The sequence below is a fragment of the Psammomys obesus genome, unplaced genomic scaffold (genome assembly GCF_907164565.1).
Source record: "Psammomys obesus unplaced genomic scaffold, mPsaObe1.curated_primary_1811, whole genome shotgun sequence".
NCBI lineage: Eukaryota > Metazoa > Chordata > Mammalia > Rodentia > Muridae > Psammomys > Psammomys obesus.
Genome location: NW_026590701.1, coordinates 3,583,249 through 3,601,516, shown reverse-complemented (window position 1 = coordinate 3,601,516; position 18,268 = coordinate 3,583,249).

The following is an 18,268-nucleotide window of genomic DNA, read 5'->3' as shown; positions in this document are numbered from 1 at the left end:
GTGTGTGTGTGTGTGTGTGTGTGTGTGTGTGTGTGTGTGTGTGTGTGGTATATGGGGTGTTCTGGCTTGAATGGGATGTCTGCCATATTCTCAGGCATTTGGAAACTTGGTGCACATTTGAGGAGGCTTAGAGGGTATGTCCTTATTTTTCTAGTGTAAGAAACACAAACCATTCTGACTCCAGGTCTCGGTTGAATATGGATGGTTTGTTGGAATACGGTTTCCATGCTGATCAATCAGGGCCACATTAAGGATTCAGGGTCTTGATAGAAATAAGCAAATGTAAAAGACATGACGAGGGCAGTAACCATATAAAGCAATATTTTGGTTTTGGCTAACTAGACGAAGTATTATCAGCTAACTTTTAAACTGATTAGTCCTAGGGGGCTGGAGAGATGGCTCAGAGGTTAAGAGCACTGTCTGCTCTTCCAGAGGTCATGAGTTCACTTCCCAGCAACCACATGGTGACTCATCACCATCTAAAAATAAAATCTGGTGGAAAAAAAAAAACAGAACAACAACAAACAAAAAAAAGAAAAAGAAAAAAAACTGATTAGTCCTAAGTGAGGTAAGTAAGGCAGAGCTTAAGGTACCTAGAGTACATCCAAAGTGTAGCCAGGTGTGTAGATAAGAAGGAAGCAACCCTCCAGGGGTCTTTTCTGAGACTGATACTCCAACCAAGGACCATGCATGGAGATAACCTGGAACACCTGCTCTGATGTAGCCCATGACAGCTCAGTCTCCAAATGGCCCTCTTAGTAAGGAGAACAGGGACTGTCTCTGACATGAACTCAGTGGCTGGCTCTTTGATCACCACCCTCTGAGGTGGGGGGCAGACTTATCAGGCCACAGAGAAATACTATGAAAGACAGTCCTAATGAGACCTGATAGGCTAGGGTCAGATGGAAGGGGAGGAGAACCTCCCCTATCGGTGGACTGGGGAAGGGACGTGGGAAGAGATGAGGGAGGGAGGGCAGGATAGGGAGGGAATGAGGGTGGGGGCAACAGCTGGGAAACAAAGTGAATAAATTGTAATAAATTAAAAATATACTAAAAACAAACAGAAAATTGCAACCAGAGTGTAGGCAAGTGAATAGATAACAAAGTATGAGTTGTGACACTATTGAATCATAAGGTCAGTTATGAACAACCACTTCCAGGAGGCAGAGTTGAAAAGTTTAAACTTCTGAACTTAGTTTCACCTTAGAAACAAAATGGAAGCTGAATACAAAAATGGCTGCAGCTTTGTCTCAAATAGCAGGCTGCAACACTTATTGGAGAGAGTGTCACTGGGGTGAACTTTGGGGTTTAAAAGCCCTGCCCCTGTCATCCCCAATTTCTTCTGTGTGCTTCCTGTTTGGGGTTTGAGATCTGAACTCTCAGCTCTAGCCACCATGTCTGCCTACTGCCACATTGGTAATGAACTCTTACTCCTCTAAAACTAAATTAAACTCTTCCTTTTATTAATTGCCTTAGTCATAGTATTTTATTACAACAATAGAAAAGTAACTCGCATACACACACCAGTAACAAAGAAAAGAAGCCCATAAAATTGAAAGAAAGTGAGAAAGGGAAATGGGAGGGTTTAGAGGTTAGACACATGGAAAGTAAGGGAAAGGGGGGAAATGATGTAGCCTTATTTAAATTAAAATATTTTAATTAACTGTTAATTAACTGTTGGGTTGAGAAGAATTTAAACCCTAAGAGGTTGTGTAATCATTTTCAATAAGATGACTTTCATTATCTTGTATATCCTCTTAGTTAAATAAACACATTTTAGATAGTCTTTAGTATTTAGTTATTTTCAATAGGTTCCTTTTTATTTTTGTTAAGATAAGGTCTACAAACTTTTCCAAACACAAGAATATCTTGTTCCTTCTGAGAAATGAAAGACCTTGTACTTCACAGTAAATATCATTTTCTTGCATTTATCTCTCAGAAAAGGCACACAGTAAACTTCACTACGTAGTCAGCAGCTTGTTTGTCCTTGGCAAGCAGAAAAAGAAATACTGGAAAACATGAATTTCACAGTATTAAAGTAGATTTCATTTTTAGCAGTGAAAGTTTAGAAGAATTATTTTGTTTCTATACCATGGTTCTGATTTACTTGCATAAGCAAATGGATATTGTTGTTTGTGTATTTTTTACATAATATTTAAAGGGAAAGTTGACTCCAAATCCCATAAATAGCAGTAAATTGGTTTATCACATAATCTGTTAACCAGATTTTAGGTCTACCTCACTTCCTCATTGTGTCAGACTGGAACAATGCTATGTCTATAAATAACACTCATAGATTATCATCAAAATATGACTGACAACTTCAATAGTCACTGAAGCTATATGTTGCTAATTGCTTTTGTTTTCATACTCATTTTTAATCTCATTGGAAAGGTATATATCTTAACTTCCACTTTCACACTACCTAAACTCTTCAGAAGGATTGTCTTCAATTATTAAACATTTTAATCTGCTTAATTTTATTACACAATGATCAAAATTTGTTGTTTGAATTTTTTCCTCTTCCAGAACTTTATCAAAACCCTGTTTTTCTGAGTCAATCTATAGAAACCATCTTTACGGAAAGTATTACATGTACTTCGCAAAGAGTTCCCATGTAGCCACACTCAATATTTATTCAGCTTACATTGTGTTTTATTGTGCACAAGGGATTGAGTTCATTAACACCAGGAAAAGTCTTCAACAAATTGTGCCATGCTTAAATATGCCTAAAATAAACTACTGTGGTTCAGATTCCCAAAGTCTGAACCAGCACCAGCTAATTAATCATGTTGAACAGAACTACCTTCTAGTTTCTTGCAGTTCTTGCTCTACTGGCCATGGTGGTCACAGAGACAACCTCCCCCCAAAAAGCATCAATTTCCTCCTTCCAAAACTTGGTTTTCAGTTCTTTCTTGGGTACCATGTTTTTATAGCTTTGCCTGGATCCTGACTTATGATCTTACCTTCATCCCAGGCCATCAATATATTCTTTAAGTAATATTCTCGTGTGGATCAAACCTCTGCTGAATTTTATTAAGTAATAATACTTTTGTTGATGTACTGTATTTTTCTCTCTTTGACTGTTTTCTTTGTATAGCAGATTATTCTTGAAATATAGATGTCTCTAGTATCTCTAAGGATTCATTATGATTTATCAATGTGCTTTTTTCTTTTTAGATATCGTAATTTTACTGCCCACCATGCTTTTAATTTTGTAATTATGACCTTCCAAATCACTCATTCTCCTTCCTTGAGAAATCCATCATTTGGCATGTTATCTCTCTACCCAACAGATTTGTGGCCTTGAGGAATGAACGGCTCCCCTTCTGATACCTTAGCATTCACTTTCATGGCAATACTAATGGACACACTTTAGACTTTACAAACAATTCCAATCCCTTTATGATCTTGATTTCATGCTTTCTTGTTGTCATACTTCATTTAATGTTAGAGAGTTTGTTTAGTGCTCCAACCCAAATAATATATTCACCCAATTCAGATCTCTTCTCCATTATTTCTACCATATTTTCTTCTTTATTCAGTGTTATGAAGCTTGTTTTCCTTATGTCAACTTGAATTCTACTTTCAATCATTTTGTTAAGGTCTTTACTATTCATTTGATTCTCTTACCTCTGTCAAGTTACTGAAGTTGTTTGACCAACCACAAGCCCATAAAAATCTAGTTTTCTACTATTCCAAAACTATGTTTTTACCTGCATGTGTCTGAATGATGACACCTCAAACTTAACTGGAATTTTACACATAGCAATCAGACTCTAATTCCCTCATAGATTTATTTTTCTACTCATAAATATTTCCTTCCAAATATTGCAACACATCCTCTCTCCTACTGAGCCTCAAACAATGACTTTTTTATTTCATCTGAGAAAATGGAAGCGCTGATGATAAAAGAAGTGTCATGTATTCCCCTCCTACCTAGTTATGAATCTCACCAGCAGACCTCCCCAGGAGCCAACACCTATGTATGCTGTGTACTCCTTTCTCCCATTGAAACCCCTATTTAGAGCCATGCCTCTTCTTGTACAGTAGATCTGGGACTTAGGAAATATAACTATAAAACTCTCTCTTCTTCCAAGATCACCAAATTTTTATTTTCTACTATCGTTCTCATCAAAAGACTCATATATTTATCTCAGCTTTCAAAACCAACAAGTAAACATATCCTTCTTCAAGAACTTCTGACATAGCAGTCTACAGCTAGTATAGAGTATTATTCTAAAACCATCACAGCAGATACTAACTTTTGTTATTTTAATATTTTAAAAGAATTACTTGTGAATTTTGGAAGGATGATAAGAAATTGTACGTATTTAATTTGTGTTCCTGAAAGAGTCAGTCCTGTGAATAAGAATCAAGATGGTGACTAACTGGTCTCTGATATTAGTCCCGGTGAAATAGAACACATCCTGGACTTTCACAAATGGCAACTGGAATAATCAAAGGGCTTGAAAGAGAAGGTAACAGGAGCTCAATGTGGACACATGTTGCTAATTTTAAAGCTAGGAAAAAGAGAACAACTGAGAACACCATGACTGAAGCAGGAACAAGAAGGAAAGTGCCAATTTGCAGAGAAAGAGGAAGAAATGAGTACTCACTATCACAGACTTTTGAGATAGATTTAATCCAGATGGACTTGAATAGTGACTCAATTTACCCTTTCATTTCCAGGTGGCTTCCCATACTGTTCCTTCAGAATTTGTGGGAATTTATGAAAATCACCTAGTTCTTAGAATCAGCTGAGGCTTTTCCACTGAACTGACTCAGTTTACCATTATTCCCCCTCTTTACTCTCTCTGCTTATATCTCAACGGGACAGATGGGGTTTCAACCGCTTTCCTTGCATGCCTTATTCCTTTACATCTAGCCTTTGAGCAGATTATGTAGTAGGCTTTATTATAATTTTTGGAGAGGTAGCAATAATCTTCTCTTAAATAACATAATATTAATCCGTGTTCCTTAAAAAGCCCCTTAACGTCGTTTACTTGGGCTCCAGGCTCTTACTGTATTCACTTGCTTCTTTTTCTCCCATCTCTATCTCCCTTCTCTACACTTTCATCCTAAGCAATTTGTCAAGGTAGTTGACTAAGCAAAGATTGATCTTCCCCTCAGGGGAATTTTGGTAGCATCTGCTAAGATAATTGGATTTACCTTGCTGCTGTTGATTGACTGGTATTAAGATATCAGTCATAGACTTATGTTGCAGATCTTTATACAATGCCTTGATATTAAAATTACAACAAAAATCAAAGCATTTCCTCTGCCAGAATTGATGATAGGACATTATATCATGTAGTCAGAACAGTTTATGATACTAAGTAAGAGAAACTAATCCTGTTAATCATGAACAATGCATATCATTAAAAATAACTATTGTATAAGCTCTAGATTCTGAAAGTTGGCAATAAACTTTAGACATTATGTTGCCTTTCTTGTGTAGACTGTATCTAAAGATAAATATATATATAAATATCTATATTTGGTGTACAAAAGTTTACTTACATTTAACAGAAATACAAAAGAGTTAAAAAGACTTTTAAATTAAAAAGACTTATAAATCTGTAACTTCTAACAAAGTAATAAAACTACCAAAAGAAAAGTTTGATGGAAACTTAAATAGAAAGTTTAGGTTATTGTTAGCACAGCCCTCTGATAGAGGTATGTGTCAATGAAAGTGGAGCCAACAGCCAGACATTATGTGTATTTTGTCTGTGTTTGGGGAGAGAAGAATGAAGTAGAAATTTCTGGTTTCCTTGATGGCTCAATTTTGTCATGAGGTGTTTGCCCAGGTTGGCTTGTGAAGAATAATTTCAAATATTGTGCTCACTATTCTAAGACTCTAAATATGCTGCTTTAAATTTATTTTACCTTTTATATGAGTTCTAAACTGTTATTTCCATTCAGAAAATAAATTTTGAGTCCTTACATTATGGGCACTATGCTAGGCTTTGTGCCTTAAAAATGCGAAGACCTAAACTCTACCCTAAGGAGTTTATAGTGTAATGGATGAACCAAATTCCCTAACCAACTCAGAGGGGAAAAAAGTGTGCACAATTGGATCCTACTCAGCTTGCTACTTAATTCTAGTGCCAGGATGGCAGTCTGTAGAGACAAGATAATAGGAGAGAAGTAAGCAGTGAGCACCTCTCCAAACTGACAATGCAGAACAGTGAAAAAAAAAAAAAAAGGCATACTCAAAGATCTGTGCTGGTTACAATACAAAGTGTATGCTGTGATAAGGGTATGATAGAACATTTGCGAAATAACTGAAAATTAAACAGAGACTAGATTATGAAGGACTTTGCATATTCTGTTAAGGACCTTAACTTTTATATAGTATATTTTGAATTCTTGTTGGCTCTTATCAGCTGAAGAGAATGGTGGCTTGTGTTTTCTTTAACACAATCACTCCGGAAGTCTTGAGAATGAAAAACAAGTTGAGGCAAGGGAAGAGCTGAGAGACTGCCACATTTGTGTAATAAGAGGCAAGAATGAGGTCAAACAAGAAGGAAGGAGTAGGAGATGAAACAAGGAGAGCATAGGTTCATGTTTGATGCACAGGCGATGGATGTGCTGATTTAATAGGTATCCGCCTAAAGTAAGTGCAGGGGAACAAACCTCTCCCAGAGCATTTTCATCTCTTTCTATGCTCCAATTAAGAATACCAACAGGGAGGGACTTATGGGGGGATACAAAATGAATAAAGTGTAATTAATAAAAAAAATAAAAAAAGTTAAAAAAAAAATAAAAAGAATACCAACACCTTTGCTGAAGGGTCAGAGCCTACAGGTGTTGTTATTTTACAATAAAATAGAGAATCAGAGTCCAGCAGATTTTCCTATGGTCCAGAACCATCTCTGTTTCAATGTGTATTGTCAATGACAATTGGAATGAATTAAGCTATCAGCTCTCCTCTCACAGGAGGAAAGAAGAGAATGGGGCCTACAGAAGACAAGGTTGGATGCTTTGCTGGGGACAAACCCTGTGTTCTAATGGAGTCTTGCAGCTCCGCTTTTTCACAGCAGCACATTGTGGCAGCTGCAGGGTGGGTTTGCTCACATCCACTTGAGCCTGTGCATTTAACTGACACGTGTCATTAGGTTACCTGTCTTTGCTTTATTCCGGGCTGTAAGGCATACCATATTCCAGAGGACTTACACAGCATCAGGGCAAATACCAAGTGGATAGAAATGATTTCTAAATTCTGGTGGTTTATTTCAGTATCCACCTGGCTTTTGAATTCCTGTTTGGCATTTAAGCCTGAATATTACAACACTATGCCTAATTCTGATGCATCTATGTGCCTCAGAAAGGCAATCTAAATGGCAGTATGATACACACGCCTGCATTTCCTATAGGTGGCTGGACAGTGAACATGGATGTGTTCTAGCCCCAACTTTTCACCCATTCTTTCGAAAAATCATTTCACTTCTTCCCTCAATCCCAATTTTTTCCCCTACTACATCCCTTTATATATATAAAACTGAAAGGTAAGAATAAAAAGTAAGGAGAACAGGAGGCAGAAAAATCTCATGGAGAGGCAGACAAAAGAAATAAAATTGCTAACTCCATAGAAAGGGAGCAAGTGAGATTTATGTCTAAGTATTTTCTTTTCACCATGAGAGTCCAGTACAGAGAAACAGACAAAAGTACTCACTGCTCGGAGGGAAACTCCAGGACAGAGAGATGGAGAAAAGCCTTGGGGCTACAGAGGCCTGTAAGCCAAGCTCTCCCACTTACCAGAAAGCGGCTTTAAAGGTGATGGTTAGACTTTGAGCTCTGGCTATCTCTCATTTGGAAAGAGGGGCTTAGAACAGGAGGGTGTCCGTGCCTGCGAAGCAGTCGGGACGGGCACTGGCCCCTGCCCACTTTGGTTGCACCTGTTTCCTTGCTCCCCTACAGTCCTCCTGCACAGAGCAGTCCGCAGGAGATGCACAAACCAGACAAGAGCATGGTTGATGGGAGAGTTAGAACCCCAAAGCAGGAATTTATACATAAGGAATAGGAGGCTGCACAACAGCAGGCTGGTGAAAGCAAGGCCGCAACTGCTCTGTGTGAGGAAGAGATCGCCGTTCCTGTAGGGCTTCAGCTAAAAGGTTTTTTGGCCATTTTTTTTTCAGTTGTCTTCAAACTGATGGTGTCTTCATCATGACCACTAACTAACCTAAGACATTTTCACATATCTGCACCTTGTCTCATTACTCAATAAATAGGTTGGGTAGATGAATGAACCAATCAACCAGCTCTTCAATTTCTAGCTTAGAAACCCAAAGTATTGCCCGCCGTAATGCATGGAATAGAGTTACTCTATCAGAATCCCTGCCCGATGGAAGCCACAGTATCAGAGCTTAGCAGTGCGCAGCAACCTAACCTGAATTAAGTGGGTTCTGGTTTACTCTGAACTGTTACTTAAATAGGCCGTGGACACAAACTGCAAAAGAGCCAAAAGCTGAGTGGCTTTCACTTGGCGTCTAATGGCTGCCATTCATCATCTAAAACTGCTCCAACCGCAGCGATAGCGGGGCAGCCTTCTGTGACCTGGAAGCCTCCGGAAATCAATTTGCATTAGCAAAGTTTTGTCTTACAAGCCCTGGCCTGCTCCTTCACAGACCTCCCTTTATGCTATGCAGGAAAGACATTGCCCTCATTAACCATGGACTTAGCCATTTCTTTTGGTATGAATCCAATCCCAATGTTCAAATCTTCTGCAATCCCATCAGTAACACACATAAGGTAACTTCCCTGTTAGGTCTCAAACCCAGGACAAATGGCTGAGGTGCCTATTTAACATCAAAGTGAACCTGGATGCCAGGTTCTCCCAGCATCCCTCAGTCACTACCTGTTACAGGATATAACTAGCATAGCCCACCCTTACCCTAAACTTCTCCAGCCCAGGGGCTGGGCTCATCTTCCTCCAGTTATCTTTCCCTGTATAATCCAGCAATTCTGATTACCCATGCTTTATTCTTTACACTTTACTCTCCTGGTCTTCCGTCTCTTCCCCTTCTCCTCCCCCCTCTTCATATGGCCCTGCTCAAGCTCGTGCTCACTGCCTCCCTTTTAACTCCAGTAAACCTTCTCCTCCACCATACCTACGAGCGGTCATGTTCTCCCTTTTTTATTTCTTTTTTCATTCATATTGAAAATGAAATAAATAATTCTTAGAATGCTCTTCACAGCGCCAGATTTGGCTGTCACATCTCGCTTTGTCAGAAGAGGGGAAGCATTGCTGTGCCCTTACGCTTCTGCTGTAAAGGGGGCGGCTGTGGTCTGAATGCTTGTGTTCCACACATATTTGAATTTTGAAACCTAATCCTCAAGGTGAAGAGTTGAAGAAATATTGTCTTTAGGAGGTGACGGTGCGTGGGAGCAGAGATTCCCTAAATAAAATCGGTGGTGCCCTCCCACCACAGCCTCTCATCAGACTACGAACATGTTTGTGCCTTGGCCTTTGACTTCTCCCCTGCTAAAACTGTGAGAAATAACTTTCTCCTGTTTATAAATTACCCAATCCAGCGTATTTTGTTGTAGCATCCACAAAGGTCTACAACGTATGCTAATGACACACTGGATCTCTGTTATGCCCAGATCTTAGGTCCCCCAAAGACCACCAGGAGCCAGACCACCTATGTGAGAGCAAAGAGCTTTATTCAGGTTTAAGCGCAACCACCAGCGAAATAGATCAGGGAGGGGAGCCCTGAGCAAATGCAAGGCCTGGGAATTTCCAGCTTAGCAGTTACACGATTGGGTGACATTCAGCAAGGGCAGGCTTGTTACCGAGTGATTGGCTGACTAACATACCTGACATTGAGCCAGCTCTCTGTAGACCTCAGGAATGTTAGGTGTTTTTCTGTGCTGTGAATGTTCTACTACATGGTGGGCTGCCCAGCACAGATGCCCCATTCCGAGATAAGATACCTTCGCATTCTTGTGGGTGTCTCCGGGATGTTTCTTGCGTGGGGTATTTTATGATCTTTTTTTTCCTGGAATTGGTGTCCTATGGCCTAGTTTGTTTGTTTGTTTTTAAGTCAGGCCTGGTCTTAAAATGGAGACGAACTGGAGTTTATGTCATCCTCTCAGCTCTTTCTTATCCAGAGTTGATTAAGATACTGTCTGACTGTGTGGGCATGGAGCCTGTATGTGCTGCATACTCTCATGACTACCTGGAACTCTAGTTCCAGGGAATCCCACACCCTCTCCTGAACTCTGCTGACACTGGCCTGAAGGTGGTGCACAGACTTGCATGGCAGCAAAACACCTATACACATAAATTTTATTTTATTTTTTAAATTAACTTAAATTTTATCTGACCAGGCAGAGAGGGATCCAAATTCAAAGCAGAATCTATGAGTATTTCTTATAGTGAGTTGTATGTCACCAGGCTTTCTTTCTCTTAAGTCACATTTGGTGATGTCTGGACTCCTCAAATCATAGACCATCTTGTCCTTTTATACTTACTTTCATGGCCCTCCAGTGTCCCTTTCCAGTGCCTCCCATCTGCTGAGATGGAATAGTTTGCAGTTTTCTGGAGTACCTACCTCCAACTGCTTTCATTCAAGAAGTCTTGGGAGGGGCTGGGAGACCTGGCAATTCCCAGGCACACAAGTTTCAGAATTGCCTTATTCTTATGGAAGAAAAGAGCCACATTTACTGGAAACATTTAGCTTCTGTATCACATTATCTAGCTTTTGGGAGAGTTCTTCCTCCTCACAAGGTGCCACTTAACAAAAATCATCACCATTGACCACAAGAACCAACTTGAGAACTCTTACAGATCTTGATGGAATTTCCTGGCTGCATTCCCTTTTCTTTCTTTTCTTCTTTCTTATTTGTTTGTTTGTTGAGACAAGGTTTCTCTGTGTAGCCTTGACTGTCCAAGACTCCCTTTGTAGACCAGGTTGGCCTCAAACTTGCATCAATCCTCCTGCCTCCCTGAGCCCTGGTATTAAACGTGTGCACTGGCACACCCAGCTCCCCTCTTCTTTCTAATCCTATGGTCACAGACATGACCTACATGAACCCACCTGCTGTTGCTGTAGAGATTCATAGCCTCCACTCTCTAATAAAGGCACCATCTTCGTCTCCCCGAAAATAAGGTAACAAGCACTAACCTGAAGAATGCAGAGAACTGAAACATGAGAGAGGCCAAGTTCAGAATGAAGTCTATATTGTAGAAAATCAAATACACAAATAGAAATTACTGTGTTTCTGTGGAAGCTTTCTTTACTGTAGAACAATTCAGATATGTAAGCCAAAATATTTCCAATAGTCTTGAAGCTTGTTTGAGTTGCATTTTCTAGTCTTCAAGTTCTAACATTCATTTATTTTTAGCCTACCGATAATTTCCAAGGTTGTGATCTTCTCTTGGTGTCACATTTAAGTCAGATGTCCTTGTGAAGAGCACTAACCATCCTGTTCTGACCCTTCATACTCAGGCTTGATGTACTGGTCAAGTCCTTAGGTCGGTCTCAGGGATTATTAAGGACACTAGACTTCATTAGTTTTTTCCTGTCTTACTTGTGACTCTCTTTCTGCCAGCCCTTTATCCTCTCTGATTCCAGCAGCTGGGCCTCAGACCACTTCTTTCCAATGTCTTCACACACTCATCGAGGATCTCAGATATTTATATAATGTAAGACGTCTCACTCAGACAATTATGTGTGAGATTATAAGTCGAAGCAGGCCACTTTCCAGGTCACCTCGTTCAGACATCAAGTTACCTATGTGACATAATAGCTTCCATGACTGACAGAGCCCATACTTAGTTTTCCAAGATGACTAAACCCCTTCTTCCTTTTCCATGAACCCTGGAAATATATGTTCTATCTCCAACCTCTATCTCACATCTGCCTTTCAAACCTCTTAAGTAAAAAACTGGAAGAAGCCAAGCAGACTGAACTTCTAGCTTTCTCCTCATACTTCATGTTCAATCAGTAAATTCCACAGCCTTGCCTTCAAAATGTTTATAGAATTCATCCAATTGCCTTACCACCCACACCTCCACTCTAGAATGAGGAAGTGAGTTGCCAGTGAGTGGAGTCATGAATCTTCCAGAAATAAACCTATCTTGGAAATACTGATGAACTCTAGTTCTACTTCGTTTTTGTCAAATTGACACAACCAAAGTTAACTGAGAAGAGGGAATCACAAATGAGAAAGCTGCTTCCACAAAACTAGCCTATAGGCAACTTTCCTGGGACATTTTCTTAATTAGCAATTGATGTTAGAGGGTTCAGCCCATTGTTGGCGATGTTGCTGCTTGGCACATGGACCTGGTATTTAAAATAAGCAGGTTGAGCATGATTTGGGAGGCAAGCCAGTAAACAGCACTCCTCCACGGCCTTGGCATGCTCCGGCCTCCAGACTTCTGCCTTCAGTTCCTGCCCTGATTTCCCTGGATGATGGGCTTTAAGCTGTAAGATTAAATAAACTCTTTCTTCCCTGGGTTGATTTCAGTAAGAGAGCTTTATCATGGCAACAGAAACCTAACTAGGACAACACTTATTGTCTGGGTACAGATTATCTAAAAGATGCTTTGGGGGAATATTGAATAATGAGTTTATATAGTATAACAACTGCAGTGGTCACCCACGACTCCTTCAGCCAGAGACCTAAACGATGCTTTATAATGGCATGTCACAATTTTCATTTGTCCTAGAATTATACACTTATCTTTGTCTGTGTTACTTAGCTCATTAATCACTTCCATCATCTAACATTAACCTCAGAGAACTATGAACCTTGAAGCTAACCTCCTTCTCCAGATCCCAGCCCAGACAGTTTTCATTTTGACCCATGAAAGACAGCTGAATTTCAAAGCATCAAGGCCTGGCATGCAGAGAGACAAGCTAATCATATTGGGAAGAATCCTGAATTTGATAGGTATTGGGAACTCTGTCACCTGACTGACTTAGTCAGACAGATAACTACCTAGGTTACAGTTTTCTCACCGGCAAAATGAATGTGATAAAATTAATATCTGTAAATATGAATAATGAAATACTTGCCTAAAATGGATTGCTACCAAGATGGAAATTACTATTGTTATATATTTTTTAAAGAAACTAATAAAATTGTAAGAAAAGTGGTATTCATAAACATAAAATTTGATCAAACAGGATGGCCAAATGGGAGAAGGTACTTGTCTTGAAGCCTGACAACCTGAGTTGACCTCTGGAACCACATGCAAATAGCTGACTGCCTGAAGTTGTCCGCAGACCACCGTACATTCACCATAGCACAGATGCATTTGCTTCAACCTCAAGAAAAATACAAATTTAAAACAATACACTAAGAAAGGTAGATGTAATAGACAGAGGGGACTGTGTTGGCTCATTTTGTGGCAATTTGACATGGGCTAAAGCCATTTGAGAGGACTGAACCTCAATTTCGAAAATGCCTCCATCTCCATAAGAGCAGCTATAGGCAAGCATGTAGGGCACTTTCTTAATTGGTGAGTGGGGGTGGGGGTGATTCCAGTCCATTGTGGGTGGTCCTCGGTTCTATAAGAAAGCAGGCTGAGCAAGCCATGAAGAGCAAGCCAGTAAGCAGCACCCCTCCATGGCCTCTACATAAGTCCCTGTCTCCAGACTGCCATCTAGTTTGAATTCCTGCCTTGTCTTCCCTCTGTGGACTGTGACTCAAGATATATGTGAGTCAAGCAAACCCTTTCCTCCCCCAGTTGATTTTGGTCATGTGTCATCACAGCAATAGTAAGCCTGAGTAAGACAAGGACTGCTGTTCTACTGGGATTTAAAGAACATTTTTTGAGTTCATTCTTTTATTCTTAAATTTTCTCAAATTGTTTAGCAGCTTACTTTGTATTTAAGCAAATATATGTTTGTGGGAAGTGGAGGAAGCCTGTGTGGGTATGTGCTGTTGATATGAATCAGATGCATCTAGGACCAAAGACTCAGACCCAAGTGAAAATGAAAAGCCTTCTCAACAGGCTCAGGGAAATAGTAAAACTGTCCCCCTGGTCCAAATGTGAACTGTGATAGGGTGTGCAGATAATGTCCAGTGTAGCTTCCTCCCCCAGGTGCTCACAGCTGCTTCCCTACAGAGATTTCGGCACTGACATTAGCTAAACCTACTTCCTCAATCCAACTGTAACCATAACCCCACCAACTTGTTCAGCTGTGTGCAATAACCTTGAGTATTTGTTCAACCGTAAAACAAACACTCTGAGCATCCATCAGGGATCCCAGCCCACTCAGCCCCAGCTTTTCTGTGTGCCCTGTGTTTGTCTTTTCTTTATTCTCTCACTTTCCTAGTCAAGTCCATCCCTGGAGCTCTGGACATTTCGTATATCCATGCTTATATATTTCCCATTGGATAATTCCATGTTCTTCTCTGGTGCATATTAGTGCAAATACATGTCATATGTTTAACTAATCTAAACTTGAACTAAAGAAGTGTACCTGTACATATGTGTGAACTTCAAACTCTCCAGCAGGCTTTAAGGAAAAATTAGACAGAACTCTGGCTTTTGAGATGAACTGTAGAAAAAGTTTTTGTGATTTTTATTTTAACATGAATTACAACTAATCATATCCACTGTTGTATTTAAACCACGTCATCAGATCTGATGCAGTTTTGAACCTTCATAAAGCCCTGAGCAGATTCTTAAGATCAGATTGTGGAAGAATAACTAAATGACTTAAAGAGAGGTCAAATAATTGGATAGTGACAGAAGTCCTACTTCCCACACATCTAGTCAGTACAACTCACCTTCCAATTTTGTAGAATTAAATTAGAAAATATAACATAACATATAACATAACTTTTAGAAAAAAAATCAGTGAGTTTTTATAGTTCTTCTTGCTCCAAAAAGTAATATTCAACAGATCAAAGAGATGGCATCACTGGACTGTGCCTTTCAATTAGTTCCTCTGTTGTTTACAGTGTTACAGCCCATGCTAAAGTCATTTTTAGAAACAAGATAGAACATTGTTGGAGGAGGAGGTTATCTTCTGTGTGTGTGTGTGCATGTGTGCATATGGGAGCATATTCTCATAGTTCACCTGTGGAGGCCAGAGGCTGATATAAGAATGCCTTTCTCAATCACTCAGCACTTTATTTTCTGAGACAGGGTCTCATTTTTTAAAAAATAAGGTTAATTTTATTATTTTAAGCTTTGGATATGTGTGTGGGTGGATGTGTGTGTAAATACAGGTGCCCTCAGAAGAAAGCCGGGGGCACTGTATCCTCTGAAGCAGGAATTGGGCAGATGAAAGCTGCCCTCATGGGTACCGGAAGTTGAACTTATTTTCTCTGAAAGTGTAATATGTGTTCTTGGCCACTGAGCCATCTCTCCTACCTCGTCACTGACCTTGAAGCTCACCATTTAGACTAGGTCAGTGGCCAATGAGCTCTAGGGATCAACCTCTGGAATTACAGATGCTCATGGCCAAACTTGAGTTCTGATATGGATTCTGGGGTCACCAACTGAGCCATCTCCCACAGGGCAACTCCCGACTGTCTGTAACTCCAGCTCCAGGAGATGGCCTCTTCTGGACCCCATGAACACCAGGCACACACATGGTGCTCCTACACATGTAGACAAACAGTCGTAGAACAAATAGATGCTTTAAAATTATATTACAAATAGAGTGTCTCAAACAAATTGTGTTTTAAATTATATTTATAATTATCTTATAATTCTTCAGAAATGTTATACACTGATTTAATGTCTATTTTGAGAATGTGTATTTATTTAAACTAGATTTCATTAATAAAATGAAGCCACTTATGTGGCTTTGATTACATAGAAATTCAAGACAGAAATGTATGCCTACACAACCATAGAGAGGCCTGAGCAGTCAGGAGAGAGGGTCGGTTTCATAAATCTCAAAGTGGAGTGATTGCAGGGCAGGAGTACCCCATGGCCTTTGCCACCTGCAGACCCCAAATGCAAAATGCTTAGGAGGACCTCCAAAGTCAAAGCAAACCATCACTCATCATCAGCTAAGCCCAGCACAAACCAACCTGGGAGGAGATAGGCAGGTGTTCAGGAGCAGCAGGAAAACAAAGAGTCCTGCCAAGCACAGGAAATGCATATATCCTAGGAGTGCTACCCCACTCTCCCTGGTTGTTTTTGGAAACTCTTCATCATCATGTGAAAAACTGACCGACTGACCTGGTATGAAGGTGTGAAGCTGGCAAGAAATGAGCTGGTCTTGCCTTCAATGACAATCTCACGTCTTAGCTCAGTCAGATGAATTTGTCTCATCTCGTAGATTCATTTTATTTGGCTCCTGTCAACACACATTTAATAGTTACAAAAGAGTTCACCCCAACCTCACCCCTCACTTCAGGACCCATGCTCATGCGTTCTTCCCAAACAACTGCCAGCAGCTCTGGTATCTTCACACATGGACCCTCCCGCCACGCCGCATGCTTGAATTAGCTCTGTGTTTGAAAGTGCATAGGTATAAAGAAAAATGCTGAGGGCTAATATTTTGTGTATGCCGTGCAAATTTATGTGTGACAAACCCATCAGGGACTTTAGGCAGGGGATGTGATAAAAATTCTCATTCCTTGAATCTACTAAAGCGGAAAAAAATACCAGAATGTGGTGAATAAGAGAAGCAGCAATAGTTAATTATCATGACACACAGCTCATCTGTAATTAATCCTTTTCTTCAGCAGGATTCTGCAACTGTAGCATAAAAAAAAGCAGGTCAGATGATGCTTTAATTAAGGCTCTGCAGTGTTGCTGCTTCTACAGCAACAAGAACTGTTTTTTGTCTATAGGTGTGTGTGAAGCACTACAAATATTTTCTTAACATCTTTACAGAGTGCTGTTTAAGCATCTTTGCTAGCATTATGTCTGCAGACAGACTGATTACAATTCAAAAGAGTTTTCAGTGCTCCTCACACCCATCATAGGAGCCACTAAAACAATCTAAATGCCATGCCAGTGGGAGGAGACACTCTCACCAAGGAGCTATCAGGAAAACACGAGGTGCTGCTGCAATTGAGAATGGCATGCCTTGAAAATTTACAACTCTCTTATACCAGTACCCACACTCAGGGCAAGGGCCTGCTGTTGTATTCTCACTTGACAAGATCTGATTGTAGGGAACTACGGTCCTTGGGAAATACTGAGCCACTGTGGCGATAGTCAGTGTTGGAATGTCCATGGAGGGTGACACAGAATTCTTTTTGAACAGCCACTCTCTCGGGTGTATAATTCTTTTACTGATTATTACATGATACAGGACTGGTGGGGTATCTGAGAGAGGTACTACAATTTATTGTATGTTTGTATGTATGTATGTATGTATGTATATCTGTGGGCCTATGACACAAGAGTCATTGCAACGCCATTGTCAAAGCTCAGTGCGCTGTGCTACACAGCAGGGCCTCACCATTGCATGTGTTCCTGACTTCTCTGGTATACAATCGTTGACTTCCCTGACCCCTGTGGTTAAATCGGTTTACATGGCTTTTTCTCATGGTTGAACCTGAGAAGAAACTATACATGTCACTTTGATGTTTTCAGTGGTCATGTCTTCTCCATGTTTTCTTCCCTCTTTGTCAGTCAGCTGAATTCAAAGAGCGGATGGCATAATTTGAAATTCTTAAAGACATAAGAAAGTTGTATGGTGAGCCTTATCGACTCCACCAACTTGTCTTAGTACTTGACCTATGCTAACCGAAGGGTCCACTGTGCCACCTGGCTATTCTCCCAGCGCTTGGAATTTACAACATAAATGGATAAAGAATAGGATCACTGAGAGTTGCGTTCGGAGAGTCTGTCTTTGGAGCATCTTCTCTGTGCAGTGGTAAGCAATCTTATAAGCCTCTACATTTTGCTTTGCTTATGGTAATCAATTTTGAATCATCATAAGAAGGGACCACATCTAGGTTCCAGGAAGAGTGCTCAGCAACACGATGTCCAGTTCATTTGCATGTTATATAATTCATCTGGAACTATAGAGTAGTTCTGATTTGGAGAGCTTAGGAGATGTCTGCTGTTGGCCTCTTTTGTTCTATGTTACCTACCAGCAGTTGACAGCTGTTCTTTATCTAAAGTAGCCTGCTCTGTTTGGTGGGGAGGTGTGTCTGTAACTGGAAAGGAACTTGACAATCTATGGTGAATTACTCTTTGGTAATTCTGTTTATTGTATCCTAGGCACAGAAATATTTGTTGACTATTTGCCCCAGAATAAAATTCTGTTCTCCTCTGAGTTCTCTTCTATGGTGTTAATAGCTGATTCTCTGAGATGTGTGTCTGGGGCCT